Raw genomic sequence first — 20,678 nt, 5'->3', positions numbered from 1 at the left:
GGGCACTGCTGGGAGTCATGGCCACACACCCCACACCCCCACACCCCCCACACCCCCCACACCACCATACTGTTGGGCACTGCTGGGAGTCATGGCCACACCCCCCACATCCCCCCACACCCTCCCATGCTGTTGGGCACTGCTGGGAGTCATGGCCACACCCCCCATACCCCCCCACACCCCCCATACTGTTGGGCACTGCTGGGAGTCATGGCCACGCACCCCCACACCCCTCCACACCCCCCTACTGTTGAGCACTGCTGGGAGTCATGGCCACACCCCCACCCCCCATACTGTTGGGCACTGCTGGGAGTCATGGCCACACCCCCCACACCCCCCACGCCCCCCACACCCCCATACTGTTGGGCACTGCTGGGAGTCATGGCCACACCCCCCACACCCTCCCATACTGTTGGGCACTGCTGGGAGTCATGGCCAACCCCCACCCCCCCATACTGTTGGGCACTGCTGGGAGTCATGGCCACCCCCCTACCCCCCACACCCCTCCCTACTGTTGAGCACTGCTGGGAGTCATGGCCACACACCCCACCCCCCCATACTGTTGGGCACTGCTGGGAGTCATGGCCACCCCCCCATACTTTTGGGCACTGCTGGGAGTCATGGCCACCCCCCCCCATACTGTTGGGCACTGCTGGGAGTCATGGCCACCCCCCCCACACCCCCCCATACTGTTAGGCACTGCTGGGGGTCCCCCAATGTTACATAAGTTGTTTGTATACTCACCAGGCTCAACGGCTCCTTCAATTCCGTGAACTCCCACCGGTGGTAGCAGGGCCATGACTTTCTCCTCCCAGGGATGGTATTGTGCAGGTCTGCGGGGAGGCCTACCTCCAGTGTGATGAGCGTTGGCGTAGTCCTCATCCATCTTGCGATTGACCATCCTCCGCAGATCGTACCACCTGTTCTGGCAAACCGCCCTGGTGCGTCTCATAGGTGCAACAGCATTGACCTTCTCGACGATCCTCTCCCACAGGCGTGTCTTTTGAGCTATGCTGGTCTGTCTGACCAATGCACCAAACAGCTGTGGAAAAACTCTGATGACTTCATCTGTAAGGATCTCCATCTCCGGGTTAGTGAACTTTGGATTCTTTGGTGTGGTCATGGTGTGGGGTGTATGTGATTGGGGGGTGATGGTGTGTATGGATGAGGGTGTGTGGGTCTGATTGTGAAGTGGAGGTGTGTGTGAATGAGATAGGGTGTATGTGTGAAGGTGTATGGCTGCAGTTGTTGGTGTGATGTCAGTGTCTTAGCAAAAATAGGTATGTTGCAAAGGATGATGGTTTGTATGTGTGGGCCCTTTTGTTGGTCCATTTGTGGGTATGGCTTTTTTTAATTTTTTGTGGTTGTGTCATAAGGGGTGGTTGTGACTTGGGCCCTCTGTTTGTCTGTTTGTATGTGGCAAGGACATTGTTTTCCTATGCTGTGTAGACTGTAGACTTGTTTAGTGGGGTGTGCGCATCGCATTTGTTGGTGCGTCTGGCAGTTACAGTCGTTTATCGGGCCCAGGGTACGTGTACGCTTGATTGTGGGGTGTGCACGTCGTATTTGTTGGTGCGGCTGGCAGTTACAGTCGTTTATCGAGCCCGTGGTACGTGTACGCTTGATTGTGGAGTGTGCGCATCGTATTTGTTGGTGCGGCTGGCAGTTACGGTCGTTTGTCGGGCCCGGGGTACGTGTACGCTTGATTGTGGGGTGCGCGCGTCATATTTATTGGTGCGACTGGCAGTTACGGTCGTTTATCGGGCCCGGGGTACGTGTACGCTTGATTGTGGTATGTGCACGTCGTATTTGTTGGTGCGGCTCGCTCATACGCAATATTTTCCATACGAATTGTGCTTCATGCGGGACTATGTTTGCTCGTACAAATCGCGTACTTGATCCCTGGTCAGGATCGTACTTGTTAGTTTGTACGGCATGTTTACAAATCATACGGTTGGAGTTCTGACGACATTTCGTACGGGTCTTCGATTGTGGTTCATACGGTTCGCTGATATTCGTACGTATTTTGGGATTTCGGATCGTACTACGCAATTCGGACAGACTTTTTTAATTCGTGCGGAAACGGCTTCGAATACGAATCGTACGACGGTTTTTTATCCCGAATACGAATCGGCCCCTCTATGTTTTTGATGTGTGCTGGTGTTTGGAAATACTGCCTCTAGCTGTGTTATTTTTTGAGCCACCCAGGATGGCATTTGTTCACGTTTAGTGAGCATCTTGCCCATGACCGCATGTAATGTTTGTGGTGTAATTTTAGTTGCTGATGTTTGAATCTGTTTGTGTAGCCGTCGCTGGCTAAATTGTAAGTGTCCTCATCATGAACTGTGTCATATTTCTGTAAAGTTTTCTTAATTCTTTATGAAGTGTAATTAAGTCTCCTCCTGGCATCGTTTCGATGTCAGGATGTGGTGTGTAGGCTGCTATTACTGGCCATGTTGCTCTGACTCTTCCGAGCAGATCGAGTCTTACTTTATTTCTTGTATGGGGTAGGGTGCCTTTGAACCAGCATAATGCTCCTGGTGAGTGAGCAGAACTTCAATGTACTCGAACTGACAATATTCATTCGGTATTTCATCTTCAATGTAGTAATTAGAGCATTTGCTTGTGGGAATGTAACCCATGAATAGAATACCTCTGTTTTAAATGATTTGTGTGCCTCGATCACGAATGATAATGGCCCATTGTTAGCTGTTAAACCAGATGAAGATAGTTTTAGGGTGATGGCATTCCTAAAATTTTCGTAATTTGTATTGCATCTGCATCTTCTTCCCCCTGGACTATTATATTTAATAGGCGCACAGTGTCTCCCTGTTCAGTCATTGTATTTAGTAAGAAGAGTTCTTACTGAGATAAGGTGTTATGCACAATAGGAAAAATGTGTCCTTCAAGCATGCTTAACCAACAGCCAATACATAGGATTTTGCCTAATCCGCTGCAGCAGATTTTTTGTTCCCTCCCACTCCAGACATCTCTGGGGAAATGTGAGTAGGGGTCTCTGAGAATAGCACGACTTAACTACTCCAATTTGACTGTTAAATAAGTACCCAACCAACGTTGGTCGCCATGTCCTGTAGTTCCTATAGTACCTATATAGGATCTGCGCGTTTAGACAACATATACTGTAGGATTGGTGTTATACTGATTCTAGACACCCCCACCGGGTATGTTGGTCTGTGTACCAGCTAGCTCACAGTGCCAGTAGACATTCCTCTTACCAGGGAGAGAATAGTTCTTGGCAACTATCGTAAATACCATGGAAACAGTGTACTACTTTTCGTTGAGTCACTCATGCTCACTCAGTCTCAGAGAGTTACACAGAATAAACAGTTTGGACTTTTTTCAATAAGTATTTATTGAACAGTAGTTAATCTAGTGTAAAATAGGTGCGCTGAAACAATCATTAGACAGTAAAAGATATAAATTATTAGAATCACTACGAAAGTAAAAGGATGGTAGATCACTACCATTTTGTTATAACCATCAATACTGGCAAGTATATAAAATACTTGACAATAAAATGCTTACTCATACGATGCTACCCTAACTAGATGTACCCAAATGTACCTAGCATGTATGTAGGTGTTGAGTCAAGAATCCCTCTAGGATAAAGTCAACCCCATTACCTGAAGTGAAAGACTGTGGGACCCTGTCTTGGTCTCCAGTTGGACACCCCGCAAGGGATGTTAGACCACTGTGAGCTGGAGTATCTGCATGCAGGATCCTCAGCGTTTCGCGTCATTGTGTCGGCAGGGAAGTCCTGATCTCCTCTGTTTGTCTCAACATGATGTGATGTTTATACACCCAAAGTTCTCCCCGGGGATCCTACCTTGCTGTGCCACTTGTCAGACTTAGGATGATGTCAGGAACAAACTTTATACATAGATATTATACAGGAGATGGTATTCCAAGAATCCTCATGCATAATGTACGATGCCTTTACCAGGGAAAATCCTATGTTCTGTGCGCAGCGTCGTATCTAGGTAAAAGGTCAGTCCCTAAGAACCGTTTTGCATGTAAAGTAAGGAAGAATATAGGTAACGGGTTAGGATGTTATCTGAACCTATATTGCAATACCTATATGGAATATAACAATCTGGCCTGGGGCTTTCCTAGCGCAGACAGTTACAACATCTCTGTTATAACGTTTATGCAGCTGTCTCTCCCAAAGGAGAGATTGGGTCCTAGTCATCGGAACTGGGATGGACAGCCTTCAAGCCCTCCCTCAACCTCTACTACCACCTGCTGAGAACAACAAAGAAGACAGCCCTTGTTGCACGCACATTCCACGTTTTCTGAAAACATGACTAGTCTTATGTCCGTTGCGGTTAGTTTTGTTAACGCTCTGTTGGTAACCAACAGAGCGTACTCGCTTGGTCCACGCTAAACGAAATCGGCACTCCTACCGAGTCAAAATCAACAAAGCTAACCGCAACGGACATAAACCTAGTCGTGTTTTCAGAAAACTGGGAATTTCACCCGATATACAGGAAATGTGGGAACCGGGACAGAATTAAAACCGGCTCAAAGAAAATCCTACCTCAAGTAAAAAAAGAGCCCTGAGGAAGTCGCAGGTACTTTCCTTTGGCAACAAACCAGGTGTTGGCTAAAGACTAAGAATTCTATGAACAAATTAAAGATTACAAGAAAAACAAGGAACTGGAGATTTTGGTATTTAATGTTATTACATAAATACGTTTCTGCATGATAATATTAGCGTCTGCTTGAGGATAAAATACTCATCCTTGGTATTCCCCGAAGAACCCACATCACACATCACCTCAGGCAACTCAACTACCTCCCCATACTGAGGAGATGCCAATTCAAGATGCTGACCCATGCACATAAGGCTCTACACAACCAAGGACCCACCTACATTAACCACCACCTGAACTTCCACCAACCATCGAGAAGACTACGCTCCGCCCCCCCTTACACTTGCCCATACTGCCTGCATCTACCAAAGCATAAGTGGAGGACTCTTCTTCTCCTACATCACAGCAAAGACATGGAATAGCCACCCCAGGCACCTTCGGGACCATCACCTCATTTCCGAAACTTCAAATGGCCCTCAAGACCTGGCTGTTCGAATTAGCATCCAGGACCTGCCAGCACCTGAAAACCCTATTGGGTGATTAGTGCACTTTATAAATCCTGATTGATTGATTGGTTGAATTTGTAAAAGAACAAGTGCTTGTGCCAAAAGCTCTGCTCCAGCGGTGTTGAAAATTGGTGTGCCAAGTGCAAAGGCTGCTAGTCATGAATCCACCTCAGGTCTCTGCAAAACTACTTCTGTGACTGATTTTTACAACTTAATTAGAATGGTAAAATGTTATCACAGCATACAAAGACCATGCAGCTTTACCACTACAAAAATGCTGGTGTTAAATGCCCAGGTACAATTGTGTGAAACATGCATTAGCGGTGGTAATAAGCATCCTGCTTAATTCTTACCTGAAACATGCATAGATTTGGAGACAAAGCCCAGCAAAATAGTTAGTTATAGTTTTGAGATTCACCTTCCAATTTAGGTCAAGTTTGAAATAAGTCCAAGGAATTTATTTTTACTTTTGCTTCAAGATCTTGGATGCTCTATTGTTGTGGCCGTGGCATTTCCGCTACCTGCCACCCGCAGGCCCAAAGCCACAATACCTTGCGTGGTCCTGCAGTTCTCAGGAATCTGAAGATGCCATACGAAGCAAGCAGCTGCAGGCTCTGAGTTTCACTCACCTGGGGCTGCCTTTCCTCGTGCTCTTGGGTTCCCAGTTACTACCCCTTGTTCCCCGGCTCCAAAATGACAATTGCGTGTCAGAGGGTTTGCCGATGGCATTTAAAGTTGCCCTACAGCCAGTCCATTTCAGGTTTTCATTCACTTTTCCTTTCTTTTATTGCACTTTCTTCCTTGGTTCCTTTCTGATATACCCAATCCTTTGTGTTTCTTAATATGTGATGTTTGATGTCATTTTCTACATTAAGACTCAGTCTCAATGGAGTGTGCATGGCAACAAAGCAGTGTTCCTTTGCTTGTTTACTCACTCCCTTCACTTGCTGATGCTAACCCGTTGCTCCTGAAGAATTCAAATAGTGGATTTCAGATTCATGGTTTTCTTCAATCAATTGAAGACTTTGCCCCAGTGAGGAGGTTTTTATGATTTTGGATTTTTCTTTCCGAGATGTGTCAGCTTTTCGAGGACACTTGCTTTCCACATAATCTAGTGTGTGGTGACATTGTGGCTTCCAGTAACAGTTACTTGTACATCAGATAGCAGAAGACCCGGACATGGATTGCGGGTAGGCTTCCAGACATGACCATCCACATAATTTCAATGGGAAACATTCTTTAGATCGAAGCCGGAATCACCCTGTGCCTTCACAATGCCGGCAATAGAACGAACGCTTCGGTAGCACTCATTCGTTTAGCACGCAAGTTGTTACAACAACTTATTTAAGGGGGCAAATAGGTGGAGTGGTGTTGGATTTTAGTCCAACACCTTCTCTACTATTGCGCAAACTGGAGTTGGAATAGTAAATGATGCTATTCCAAACTCCAGCACCCCCTAAGGCAAGCAGTTGTAATGACTTGAGTGCTAAAGCAATGCATCGTAACAATGTGTTTGTTCTAATGCCGGCTTTGTAAAGGCATGCGTGCTAAGCGCACGCAGGATAGTCTCATACAACCATTCGAGTGCTTCATTGTGCACATAGGCATATGTACCATAATGCAGCAGGATTTGTGGCATTATTTTGTTATGCTGTCATTTCAATATCCATGAATATTGTCTAGGTAAATGTGTACTTTATTAGTACCAGTTACCACCTGAGTACAGTAATCAGCAACCCAAATGGTGTCAGTTAACCATTGAAAAGTGTTTGCCATAGCGCAAAACCACATGTTAGTGCCTTTTTAAAGTAACTTGTGATCCATTTGAACTACACATAACTATTTGTGGTGATATATGCAGCAGATACAGGGTTATGTGATTACTGTAGAAAATCCATAATTATGCAGAAAATACAGTGGACACAGAATTACAAATTACAATGACCCTCTTCACATGCTATGTTATTTTTTGACCTGTCTGGCCCGAGTCACAAAGGACTTCAGCCCTCATAGCGTAGGGGCCCGCACTCATGGCAGGGGCCCTGCACTCGTGGTGGGACCTCTGCACTGTAGTGACTCATTGTAGAGGTTCCGGCATGAGTGCGGGCCCCTGCCATGAGTGTGGGCACACGCTACGACTGCGAGGCCTCCAGCACAAGTGCGGAGGCCCTTTGTGACTCGACCTATAGTATTTGGATTTTCGCAGTGAAATATTGTATAGCCTGTGCAGCAGTCACGTAACCCACTGTACTATTGTACCTCTCAATGGCTCCCAATTGCTGGTTCAGAGTTGGCTCTATGTCCTTATATCCTATGTTAAGATGGCCTGAGATGTTTGTTGGTGTCAGAAATATAGTTGTCCCAAATTCTAAACGCAATTGGGTTCTAGAAAAAAGAAAAGCAATCAGTTCCTCTATTCTAATATTTAGTTATGGCAAATAAAACAAGTACCTTTTAAAAGCATACTCCTGATCAAATAGCACAGTCACACAGCATAAATTAGATGACTGCAAATTACCAATTTCACTATACTTAACTTTAAAACTGATAGCATAATCTCAAGTTAAGATGATGAGGAAAACAAAGTTATGTTAACCAGATAAAATAGGTTTATAACGAGTCACTTGAGAGGTAGGAAACCTCAGTTGGTTGGTAAATTGGATTCCTGTACCGCCCTTTATATTCAACTAGACTTTTGTCAGGTACCAACCATGGTCCGGTGCATAGGAAACCATTAGGTGATGGTGCGGCTCTCCATTGTTCTAGACTATGTCTGCCTTTTTCAGTGTTCAGGGTAGGGTAGCCAGTTCACTTTTAGTCAGCGGGACACCATGAACCATATTAATAAAAGTGCCCCGGGGGCACAACATGCGTGTGGTCCCACTTTGTGCACCCCCAGGGTGCTTTAGTATTACAGGAGGGGCTGCAGACACTTATGGGCCACCTTCTGTAAATCTGATAGCACTGGTACTCATGTAGCCCCTGTGCTGTTGTGTTGGGGCATTCCCTCATTTGCATAGGAACGTGACCCCATGCAAATGTGGGAATCAATTTGCCTCTGCGCTCCCACCGTATTACAGACAATGGCGCAAAGGCAAAGATGGTGCTCTTGGGGTGCATTGTCAGCATGCCCACTGAAGGCAGCCCTGTAATAGGGTGAAAACGGATTCTCAGGACCCCCCTAGACATTCCCCTGCAGGCAGGGGCAGTCACTCACTGCACCTATGTGCTAGGAGATCTCTTACCATCTTTAAAGTGCATGTGGATTGCCGCCTGCACAGAGAAATATGGAGCGGCTTTGAAGCTGACAGTTTGTATTTCACTGTATGCCCTACCCACAGGGTGGAGCAAATTTGTGGCTGCGCCAGGGTCAATGTATTCATCACATTAGGGTGCACTTACCCTGTTTGCATTCTGCGCACCAATTTCAAGATGTGCTATGGTACAAACATGGAACCGTATATGGTAAAAATATCGAGTCCAAAATATCGAGTAACACAAATATCGATTCCAAAATATAGAATGGACAAAATATCGAATGGACAGAATATACACATCAAAAATATTGTTTTTAAGGTAAGTAATGTAATATCGATTTTAAAAATATAGAAAGTCAAAATGAGGAGGTAAATCCAACTCACCTTACGTCACTACACAATACTTTTTTTAATGAAATAAAAGTTTTAGTTTCTAAAATGCCCAAAAAGGACCAACAAAAGACACAGAATCTGTCTCATAGTAAACCTTGGTATGGCAGATCCTGTAGAGAATCCAAAAGGGCTCTTCTATCGGCAATTAAATCCAAGTCCCCTTTGGACATAAAAATAGCAAGAAATAACTACAAGATAGTCCAAAGGGTATCTAAAATAGCCTGGGAAGAAGAAAAATGGGCTGACTTGTTGCTGGCGGCCAAAACAAGAGATAATATAGGTTTCTGGAGGCTGATAGCCAACGGAAATCATATAGGGAGAGTGGCTAAGGACACCTATCTGGATGAGCAGACATGGACTAACCATTTTACTAGTCTCTATAAAAAATATGATGATGCTCACATGGACTTGGTTGTCCCATGCTATGTTCAACCCACAGATGGCCTAGGTTTTACATTGGGAGAAACCGAGCTGGCAATTAATCAAATAAAGTCCGGTAAAGCACCAGGCCTAGACAAAATTCCAGGGGATTTATATAAGCATGATTTAAAAGTATGGGCTCCATATATTAATCTTCTGTTCAATAAGTTATCTTTTACTTTAGATTTCCCGGAAAGTTGGAGGGGCGCGGAAATTGTTTTAATTTTCAAAAAAGGGGATAGAAACGATCCCTCAAATTATCGGCCAATCAGCCTGATGGATATCCTCCAGAAAATTTACTCACGTCACATTTTATCCCGCGTTAGTGATTGGATGGAGGGTAATGCAATTTTAACCAAATTCCAAGCTGGTTTCCGATGTAAAGTAAGCACAATCGACCAGATATTTAGATTTTGTTGCCTTTATTGGAAATATGTTTTAATTAAAAAGGGTCATCTACATGTCGCCTTTGTAGATTTAAGGGCGGCATTTGATTTAGTGCCACGAAATCTCCTTTGGAAAACGTTGAGTGAAGTGGGGATTCCAACTAGCTTATTAGTTCAGATTAAAGAGTTACACGAAGGGAATTTTGCGAAAATCCGATGGGGCCCAAATGGGGAACTAACACAAAAAATCCCTATTGAGCGCGGGGTTCGCCAAGGTTGGGTATTGGCACCCACGCTCTTTTCCCTTTTCGTGAATGACATCCCGTCTCACTTAGAGGGATGTAAAAATGACTCTCCAAAACTGAATGGAGAAAGGGTTACATCTCTACTATTCGCCGACGACACCATATTGATTTCCCAAACCAAGAAAGGACTCCAGGCACTCCTGAACTCTTTTAGTGAATACTGTAGTAAGAAAGGACTGGAGATCAATGGGAAAAAGACTAAATGTATGACCCTAAATCCAGCAAAATCGGAAAAAGGCTGTCTATCCTTGGAAGGAGTAAGACTAGAATCAGTTTCTCAATTTTCATATCTAGGGGTTACATTAGATTCCAAATTCTCATGGAAAGCACAAATGGAAAAAAGCAAAGTGGCATTTACTCAGAATGCAAAGCCAATCCTTAGGGAGCAAAGCTTGAGCACTAGTAAAGCCGTGTCTCCGGCGATTGAACTTTTCAAATTTAAGGTACAACCAGCAGTGTTATATGGCGCAGAAATATGGGGACCAGGGTCTAAGGACACCTTTAATGTCCTAGACAATAAATATATGAGAAGCTTAGTGAGGGTCCCAAGAGGCACCCCTTTGGTGCCTCTTCAATTAGACCTAAATTTCAAAAGAACCGACCATTTTACTATAATCCGGCCACTGATGCTATGGGTTAGACTATGGCGGGTCCCAGAATTACATGATTATAGGGACGGGCTAAAAGAAATCATGGAGCTAGATAACTTAAAAACGATTCCATGGTTAAAGCACGTGAAAAATTGGTTCAGCAAAATAGGCCTAAAACACTTCTGGTAGAATCCTGAGCATTTACCGCTCAATTCGAAAATAATTTTAAAAAGGGCTTTTTGGAGTTGTATTACCAACATGACAACAAGTGCCTTAAATGCCGGGTCTTTAGCTACTAACTTTCTTAGCTTTAAGAATGAACCACTATTTGAGATCTTTATGGATGAGATTGAGCCCCCCCTTGCCAAAACCTTATTCCTTAAATTAAGATATGGGAATCTGGTATTAAAAACAACTTTGGCACGCTGGGCAAAGAAGTCTAAAGATACATTGCTAGTGACTGATGAGACTTGCTCCATGTGTGAATCCCGTCAGATTGAAAATGAGTTACACATTCTCTTCTTTTGTCCCGCCTATGCATTGGCCAGGAAAAGATGGATAAAACCAATATGCTTATTGTTAGGAGTGAGATCGTGCACACAGGCACTGAGAATCCCTCACAACTAACACAAATCAAACAATAATATTAGTGTTAGTAGATTCTTATATTCAATATTTTTCCTAAGGAAAAAAAAGGGCCAAAGTCTGTAAAAATACATACCATTTATAAAAAAATTGGATCAACATTGCAATTAGTTGGGTTTTTCTAAATATCTCGTTGAGGTTCGAGCTTTGACCTATTTTAGTATGAATATTTGTATATTCTTTTGTATGTTTTATGTCAAATATGTTTTATATTGTATGTATGTGTAGTGACTCTTTTATGGCAATTATGCCGAAATAAAGACTTCGAAAGTCAAAATATCGAAGTACATAATATAGGTTATTAAAAATATCGATTTTCTAATAATATCGATTTTTTTAAGTGTTTTGTATGTTAGTATATGTGTGAAAAGTGTATATTTTTTTGTAATTTATTTTAAGTAATTAATTTTATGTTATTTAATTTTTTCGTAATTTAATTCTGTAGCGGTTTGTGGGTTTATAGGGGAATAGGGTGGGAAGTAATTTAATTACAATTAATTAAATATCTTAATTAATTTATTGGTATTTTTTTAATAAATTGTTAATTAATTTTTAATTGGTAATTAATTAATTCTTAATTGATAATTAATTTTTATTAATGGATACTTATGTGAATAATATTAATTTATTTTCTTTAGCGGGTTGTGGGTTTATAGGGGAATAGGGTGGCAAGTAATTGAATTATAATTAATTAAATATGTTAATTAATGTATTAATATTTATTTTGAATAAATTGTTAATTAATTTTTAATTGGTAATTAATTAATTCTTAATTGATAATTAATTTTTATTAATGGATAATTATGTGAATAATATTAACTTATTTTCTGTAGCGGGTTGTGGGGTTATAGGGGAATAGGGTGGGAAGTCATTTAATTAAAATTAACTAAATATGTATATTTATTTATTGGTATTTATTTTGAATACATTGTTAATTCATTTTTAATTGGAAATTAATTAATTCTTAATTGATAATTGATTTTATTAATTGATTAATTGATAATTATGTGCATAATATTAATTTATTTTCTGTAGCGGGTTGTGGGTTTATAGGGGAATCGGGTGGGAAGTAATTTAATTATAATTAATTAAATATGTTAATTTATTTATTGGTATTTATTAAGAATAAATTGTTAATACATTTTTAATTGGTAATTAATTAATTCTAAATTGGTAATTAATTTTTATTAATGATATAACTGGCAGCCAGGAAAAGACAGGGCGTTCAACCAACAGTAATGTGGTAAATCAATGAGCAAATAATATCGTTGTGTGCTACTAAGGGTAAAAAGCGGAGAGGCTACCAGGCTTGCTCCATAATCCCCTCATGGGATTATAAACAATTAGAAAATGTCTTTTCCCCTGAGCAAAATAAAGTCACAATTTCAAGGTGTTCACAAAATAATATAAGAGTAACACATTCAATTGTAAATCACAAGTAATCTCTGTGGTTGGTGTTGTTCAAGATCTATTCATCCAGTCCTTCTTAATCAATATTCCTTTTATTTTGTCCAAAACTTCTTTATTCTTTGTTGCAACATACGTATCCGTGAAACATCCAAACAGATAGTATCCAAACAAAAACAGCCAACACGTGTTTCGTCAAGCTATTGTTTTAGCAATTGAATTCCTCAGGGCTGTAGAAAACAAACAAGTTCATATAAAAATTAAATACATAGGAAAGTACTGTAATACTTCCTATTACAGAAAAGTAGGTCGGTTACCCATGTGCTCAAAGGTTTGTGTGGGTCTTCATGGAAAATGTAATTAAGATCCAGATAGCTCACCGCGCTGGATAGGATTAGAGATGCATATTGGAGCGCCAAGTGTAAGGGGGTTTGAGTTGGCTGTTCTCGAGTATTTTGGTTTATATTTATATTGGAGGAAGAAAAACGAGTGATGGCGTTAAATTATATTTACAACTATATCTATTAAATAACGTTGTAAGAACGTATCAAATACAGGTATGCAAATATAGATTTTTTTATATAGAAAATTATAACATTTAGGGAATGAGAGAGTAGTAGACATCAATGAAGGACAGAATATTTGATTCCGTCGTGAAATTAAGGGTCTCTTTAGTGACTGGCATAACCCGAGTAAATACAGACAATTCAAATTATGGGGTATATTGTCAATGTTAAGAAGTTGCTTAAGAGTTGTTGTGTAGGGTTTGAGATACTAAAACTGAGTAAAATTGTGACGAATTGCATATTTAAAGATGGCCCCCAAAGTGATATGTGTAGTGTGTATAAATAACCAAGAAAGATGGCGCTGAGGGTGCACGCCGCCGGAAATTTTTGGAGTGACCGATACGGTCTGTGAGGTGAGCTAGAGTTTTTGGTATTGAGATTTATTTTACTGAGGTTTCAGATCCAGTAAGACTATAAGAGCGCTGACCGATTATAATATATTTATTGTTAAACAGGGTCGGGCTGTGCATAGAAAGTACCCTGAAGATGACGCTATGACTTAGAGGGGTGAGTTGCATATTACGTACTTAGTAACAGTATACTCTGGTGCACTTTATAGTGACGTGACATTTATTATAATTGTAGGTACATACTGGACATTTGATAATTCTACATTACAAGGTATTTATGAAAGACATGAAAATTTGTATCGTGTATATGAAGGTTTCGGTATGTTAATACAGTAACATGACTTTGGGTTTGATCTTGAACTCCCTCCCCCCCTTTTTCTTTAGGCTATGTGCCATCTATATGGAATACCCATACTGTTGAGGATTTATTGTGCAGTAGTGCGGGTAAGTGAGCTTACGCTTGGGAATTTAAGATAATTAGGTTGGAACAAAGAATAAAGAATTTGTTTTTTTGACAAAACAAAAGGAATATTGATTAAGAAGGACTGGATGAATAGATCTTGAACAACACCAACCACGGAGATTACTTGTGATTTACAATTGAATGTGTTACTCTTATATTATTTTGTGAACACCTTGAAATTGTGACTTTATTTTGCTCAGGGGAAAAGACATTTTCTAATTAATTTTTATTAATTGATTAATTGATAATTATGTGAATTATATTAATTTATTTTTACTAGAGTGGGAATAGTAAAATTTACCCCTATGCTATCCAACGCTTTCCCTACTGTTGCACTCTCTGGTGTGGGAATAGTAATTTGAAAATGAAATGAAATGAAATGAAAATGAGTTTTGTAGAGCGCAGATAGCTGCCCGGGGGCGTCCAAGCGCTGAATGCTAACAGTGTGTTATCAGTTGAATTGATGAGCAAAACAGAAACAAACTATTTATTGAACAAAAAAGTTTTCAGATGTTTCCTGAAAGAAGTAAGGTCCGAGTTGGACCTTAAATAAAAAGGTAAACTGTTCCAAAGCCTGGCCGCATTCAGGGAATCCAATGCTTTCCATACTGTTGCACTCTCTGGAGTGGGAATAGTAATTTTTACCCCTACGCTATCCAGCGCCTTCCCTACTGTTGCACTCTCTGGAGTGGGAATAGTAATTTTTACCCCGACGCTATCCAACGCTTTCCCTACTGTTGCACTCTCTGGAGTGGGAATAGTTTTTTACCCCTACGCTATCCAACGTTTTCCCTACTGTTGCACTCTCTGGAGTGGGAATAGTAATTTTTACCCCTACGCTATCCAACATTTCCCTACTGTTGCACTCTCTGGAGTAGGAATAGTAATTTTTACCCCTACGCTATCCAACGCCTTCCCTACTGTTGCACTCTCTGGAGTGGGAATAGTAATTTTTACCCCTACGCTATCCAACGCTTTCCCTACTGTTGCACTCACTGGAGTGGGAATAGTAATTTTTACCCCTACGCTATCCAACGCTTTCCCTACTGTTACACTCTCTGGAGTGGGAATAGTAATTTGTACCCCTACGCTATCCAACGCTTTCCCTACTGTTGCACTCTCTGGAGTGGGAATAGTAATTTTTACCCCTACGCTATCCAACGCTTTCCCTACTGTTGCACTCTCTGGAGTGGGAATAGTAATTTTTACCCCTACGCTATCCAACGCTTTCCCTACTGTTGCACTCTTTGGAGTGGGAGTAGTAATTTTTACCCCTACACTATCCAACGCTTTACCTACTGTTGCACTTCCAGGATTGGGAATAGTAATTTTTACACTCCCGCCGTCCTACGGTAATAATATTGTGTATTTTTTATTAATAATATGTTAATATATATATGTTTTAACATATATGATTGTATGTTTTTTGTTATAAGTTAAATTCATTTTTTTATAATTTAAAGGTAATTTAAGTATTTTTAAGTATATTTTAGCTATTTATTTTTAATGTTGTTGTAGTAAGCTTTTATTCGATACACCAATATCTTAGAAGCAAATTACATACAATAAAAACATTTCAAGACATGCAGCTAGACAGTACATACAGCATTAAAAAGTTAAGAACCGGGTAGCTCCCGAATAAATTAATTAAGAGTTCAATTAAACAGAAATTGACAGCCTCTTGGAACGAATCAGCCAGAATTGTTTTAAAAATTTGGAGACACCACAAACAATAACGGGGGAGGTATCTGACATTAGAATGCGAAGGGCAGCCAAGTGACTGCGTGTTCCCATGTTGGAAAAAAGGGTCTTGAGCCAGTACTTCCTTGGTCTTAGGTAGTCCGGGCATTCAAACATAATGTGAGCCACCGTTTCAGGTCTGGTGGGACAATGGGCACAAAACGGAGACAGAGGAGCACCAGATTTCCATTTCGATATAAAAGCTCCGATTGGGAGAATGCCCACTCTAAATTTAAAATACAGAGCCCTATCGGCTGGGCAGGTGATAAAGTCAAAATAGTATTCATATCTTGTCATGTCCTTTAGGAGCAAAAAAGATCTCGTAGAATTACAATGGGAAGAGTTCATGATTAGCTGACCCGCAGCCCAGTCCCAGTAAAGTTTCTTCAAGACATCTTTTGGGGGTGACGTTTTTGCGCTCCAATGTTCGCCAAGGCTAAGGTCGTATAGCAATTTCTTGGTGTCCCTCAGCCATTTGATTTTGGCCCAGCCGGCCATATTCATTATCTCAGTTAGACCGTTTGCATAAGATTTCAGTTCCTCCACCCTCCAGATCCGGGACCACAATAAGAGCGGGCGTAAGCGTGCTTGGTTTTTAATGCTCTTACAGCCTGTATCTAATAGAACGGGCACTGTTGGTGTACTTAAGGGGAGACAAAGAAGGTCCTTCAGAAACCTATTCTCAGCTTTTTCCAAAGAGTCCAGGTTTTCATGTCCCCATAACTCCGCCCCGTATAGGGCTGACAAAACACCTTTTGCCTTGTAAATTTCGAGAACTGGCGCTATTCTATGTCTGGTTGACTCCCGAAATTCTCTCAACAGGGCACCACCCACTCTCTTGTGACTTAGAAGCATTTTATCTATGTGCGTAGACCAGCTCATGCTATCTGTTAAACGAAGGCCCAGATAATCAAATTGGGAAACTCTCTCCAGGGGTATAGAGTTGAGAACAGGAGGACTTCCGAGCTTCCTCGGGGGATGTAGAATTAGGTACTTTGTTTTGTCTACATTAATGACAAGACCTCGAGCGTCACAAAAGTTCAGGAAGCGGTTGAGTAATTTCTGCAATCCTTAGGGGTTTTTTGAAATTAGAAGAGTGTCGTCCGCAAAAAGCAGAGTCGGCACTCGTACACCCCCCAAACAAGGGGCGTCAGCCGGTTCCTTCTGGAGACGGTCAACCACCCCATTAACGTACAACGAAAACAGGGTGGGGGCCAACACACACCCTTGTCTCACACCCCTTGACACTGGGATCTTCTCCGTGGTCTCGCCGTTGCTCCCCCACCGTACCTGGGCAAAGTTACCTTCATGCAGCTTGATAAGCAGGAATAACATATAGGGAGGCATCCCCAGGTTGTGTAAAACCTCCCACAACCGCCCCCGTGGTACTAGGTGAAAGGCAGTCTTCAAGTTAATAAAGGCTAAGTAAAGACTGCCCTTGCCCAGCACCACCACCTTCCAGTTAATAAGGGCCAACCTAAACGCCTGCTCCACGGTTCCTGTTCCTGTACGAAACCCAGCTTGAAAATCGGTGAGTATTCTATTTTCATCGACCCAATGCAGAATACGCCCCAATAGCACCTTTCCCGCTACTTTCTGCGAGGAGTCAATCAGACTAATGGGCCTGTAGTTCCCAGGGCTATTCCTGCAACCTTTTTTAAAAATGGGGACTACCACTGCCCCTTTCCAGGAATCAGGGACTGGCCCACCTTTCATAATATCGTTAAGTACTGCCGATATTATTTTCCCCCACTCCATTGGGTAAGCCTTCAACAAGTCTCCAGGCAGGCCGTCCGGTCCTGCCGCCTTCCGGGGAGCCACCCACTGAATAACATTCTCAACCTCCTGAGGGGTAAAGAGATCAAGGATAGTTGGCTTAATATGTTTTTAATTTTACATTATTTTTTAGAAATTCCATATTTTTACAAAGTATATATTTGTAAACGATATTTTTGGCAGGGTTCTCCTGGAGAGGATCCTCTCGTGGGCAGAGGAGAATAAAATCATCTCTCCTTTTCAGGCAGGCTTCAGGGCATGCACAGGTACGGTTGACCAAGCATTTAGGTTGCTACTCCTTCATTGGAAGGTGGTTACCATTGGCAAGGGCGGTCTTTATTTGGCATTTATTGACTTAAAGACCGCCTTTGACCTGGTCCCCCGAGACCGCCTGTGGTTAATCTTGGAGGAAATGGGGATTCCCCTACCAATCCTAAATCTTTTGGCCCGCATGCATGATGGCACCTACGCCCGTATTAGATTGGGATCTCAAGGGCAAAAAACGGACAGAATTCCTGTGAATCGAGGGGTACGCCAGGGCTGCGTGTTAGCCCCAACACTTTTTTCATTATTTGTGAACGGTGTGGTTTCTTTTTTGCTTGAAATAAATGCAGATGCTCCGGTTCTGGCGGGTGACAAAGTGCCCACCCTCCTTTTTGCAGACGATACGCTGCTGATTTCAAAAACCCCCGTAGGTCTGCAAAAGTTGTTGAATCGTTTTTGTTTGTTTTGTAAGCTTAGGGGCCTTACCATAAATACCTTGAAAACTAAGCTCCTTTATTTTAACCCAAGTAAGTCTTCCAGATCCATCCTCTCCCTTGACCGAGAGTCACTGGAACGCGTAAAAGAATTTGACTACTTGGGAATCAGAATTTTGCATAATTTAAAGTGGCAGCCTCACATTGATAAAATGGTCTTAAATTATAAAAGGGTGGTCGGAGCATTAGGGCGAGAACATCGTACATCCATCTCTAAGCCCATTGCTCCTGCCTTGGATATTTACGCTGCAAAAGCTGTGGGCTGCGCCCTTTATGGCGCAGAGTTGTGGGGTTTCGATTGCATTGACGCCCTGATCACCTCTGAGAATAAGTTCCTTAGGGAGCTGGTATCCCTTCCAAGGGGTACTCCCATTAAACCATTATTGAGTGATCTGGGTCGCCGTTCCATTCAGGACCTAGCCAGGTTACGCCCTCTTTTATACTGGGCTAGGCTATGGCGGACCCCAGAGCTCTCAAAGTATCTAGATGGCTTGAAAGAGGTCATGAATCTTTATGGTGCTCATAAAATCAGCTGGATTCGCAATATAAAGAAGCTTTTGCACGAATCTGGCTTGCCAACTGATTGGGAGTCTGGGGTCTCCTTATGCAAGGCCGAAACCAAGCGAGCCTACTGGAATTGGGTTGACGACCAAGAACTAAGGGACCCAAACCAAGGCAGGTTGACTGAAGCGTTCAAACAGCATAAACCAAAGCCTTGCTTGGAGCCTTACTTGGATTTTATTTTGAAACCAAGAGACAGATCCCTTTTCATTCAGTTTAGGCTGGAAAATCTTCCCCTCCATGATTATACCTGTAAGTGGAAGCCCCCGTACCAAACCTCACCTGACTGCCCAATCTGTGAAGGTGTCTCTGAAAACATCCCCCATGTCTTCTTTGTATGCCCAGCCTATGCAAGACCCAGACAGAAATGGCTTAAACCTGTGTGTTTATTGCTTGGAACCAGGGATCATTCCTCAGCACAATACTTAAGGCTGACACTAGTACAAGCTTAGTGTGTGGGGTTACCAAATTTCTGAGCTGGGCTTGGCCGATTAGATCGAAGGCTACTAGATGACCTTAGTTTTAGCTGAATCTTTTTAATACCTACAAAGCTGCTAATGTTTAATATGCCTTTTAAATTATTTATTGTAATAACAATAGTTTTATTGTAACCTACTTTTTAAAATGTAATGTTTATGAATTGTGGCTTTTATATTTTGTATGTGCTTTTATGATATCTTGTATATCGAAATAAAGCTTTGATGATGTTGATGATTTAATATTTTGGTACTTACCTGTTTGTAGATAGGAATTCGATATTTTGTCCCTCGATATTTAGTCAGTGATCCACATGGAACGTTCTCCCTATTTGTAATATGGGCCCATTTTTCCAACCCTAAACTTTTGTTTAACAAATCATTGAATAATTTGAGTTGTATTCATTTGCTTTCAAAGGAATCAGTTGGATTTACGTATCAGGGAACACATATTTAGGAGCCGGAGAAACTGGAAACATTCACAAACTGCATTATGTAGTATCTAAATTAGTATTATAGTAGTACTTCTCATTTGCTACACTATGATATTCACAAAACTTTGGGGCGGAGACCTCCCCTCTCACCTATCTTCTCTTTGTGGAAGTCTCCACACACAGAGGTATATTTTTAGTAGTAAAAGTGGGAAGGACAAGGGGGAGTGGCTGGGAAATACAGAAAACGTACTACTAAATGGGAGGGGGAGGGGTGTAAGGAAATTTAAGGAGGGGTTTAGTGAGGATATGCTAATTCAAATACACACCCAAAAAAGAATAAGAACAATGCTATTCTTAAAGTGCACTTCTAAAGTTTCTGCAGCCCTAAAAATGTCAATACATTAATAAATATACTACAGCCCAAACTTGGAGTAAGCCAAGAATCACATATAGGTACTGCAACACACGGTAGACAACAATGAAGGTAAGGATTTGAAATAGAACCCCAATAGGAACTAATGTTAAATTAATTATATTATTTTTGTCATTATAATTATATACATATATGTCTCTTGTATATAACAATATACCAACTATATATATATATATATATATATATATATATATATATATATATATATATATATATACAAATATATATATATATATATATATATATATATATTCACTGAAAAAAACATAGGTTATAGACCATATATAGTTAGGAATTAGCATTTACAAAACCTTGAAAATTTCCTGAAAAAACCATAGGTTATAGACCATATATAGTTAGGAATTAGCATTTAAAAAACCTTTTTTTACTGACACAAAACCATTGAAATTCCATATATAGTTAGTTGTACTAACTATATATCGCGCACCCGCAATCCACTGCTGATCATGTCACATATTACATCATTCATGACATGGTCAGTGACATCACTGATGACATCACTGATGACATCTCAAATGACATCACTGATGACATCACTGATGACATCTCAATTGACATCACTGATGACATCACTGATG

This window comes from Lissotriton helveticus, chromosome 1_1 (genome assembly GCF_964261635.1).
Source record: "Lissotriton helveticus chromosome 1_1, aLisHel1.1, whole genome shotgun sequence".
Taxonomy (NCBI): domain Eukaryota; kingdom Metazoa; phylum Chordata; class Amphibia; order Caudata; family Salamandridae; genus Lissotriton; species Lissotriton helveticus.
Note: the sequence above shows the minus strand (reverse complement) of the source record.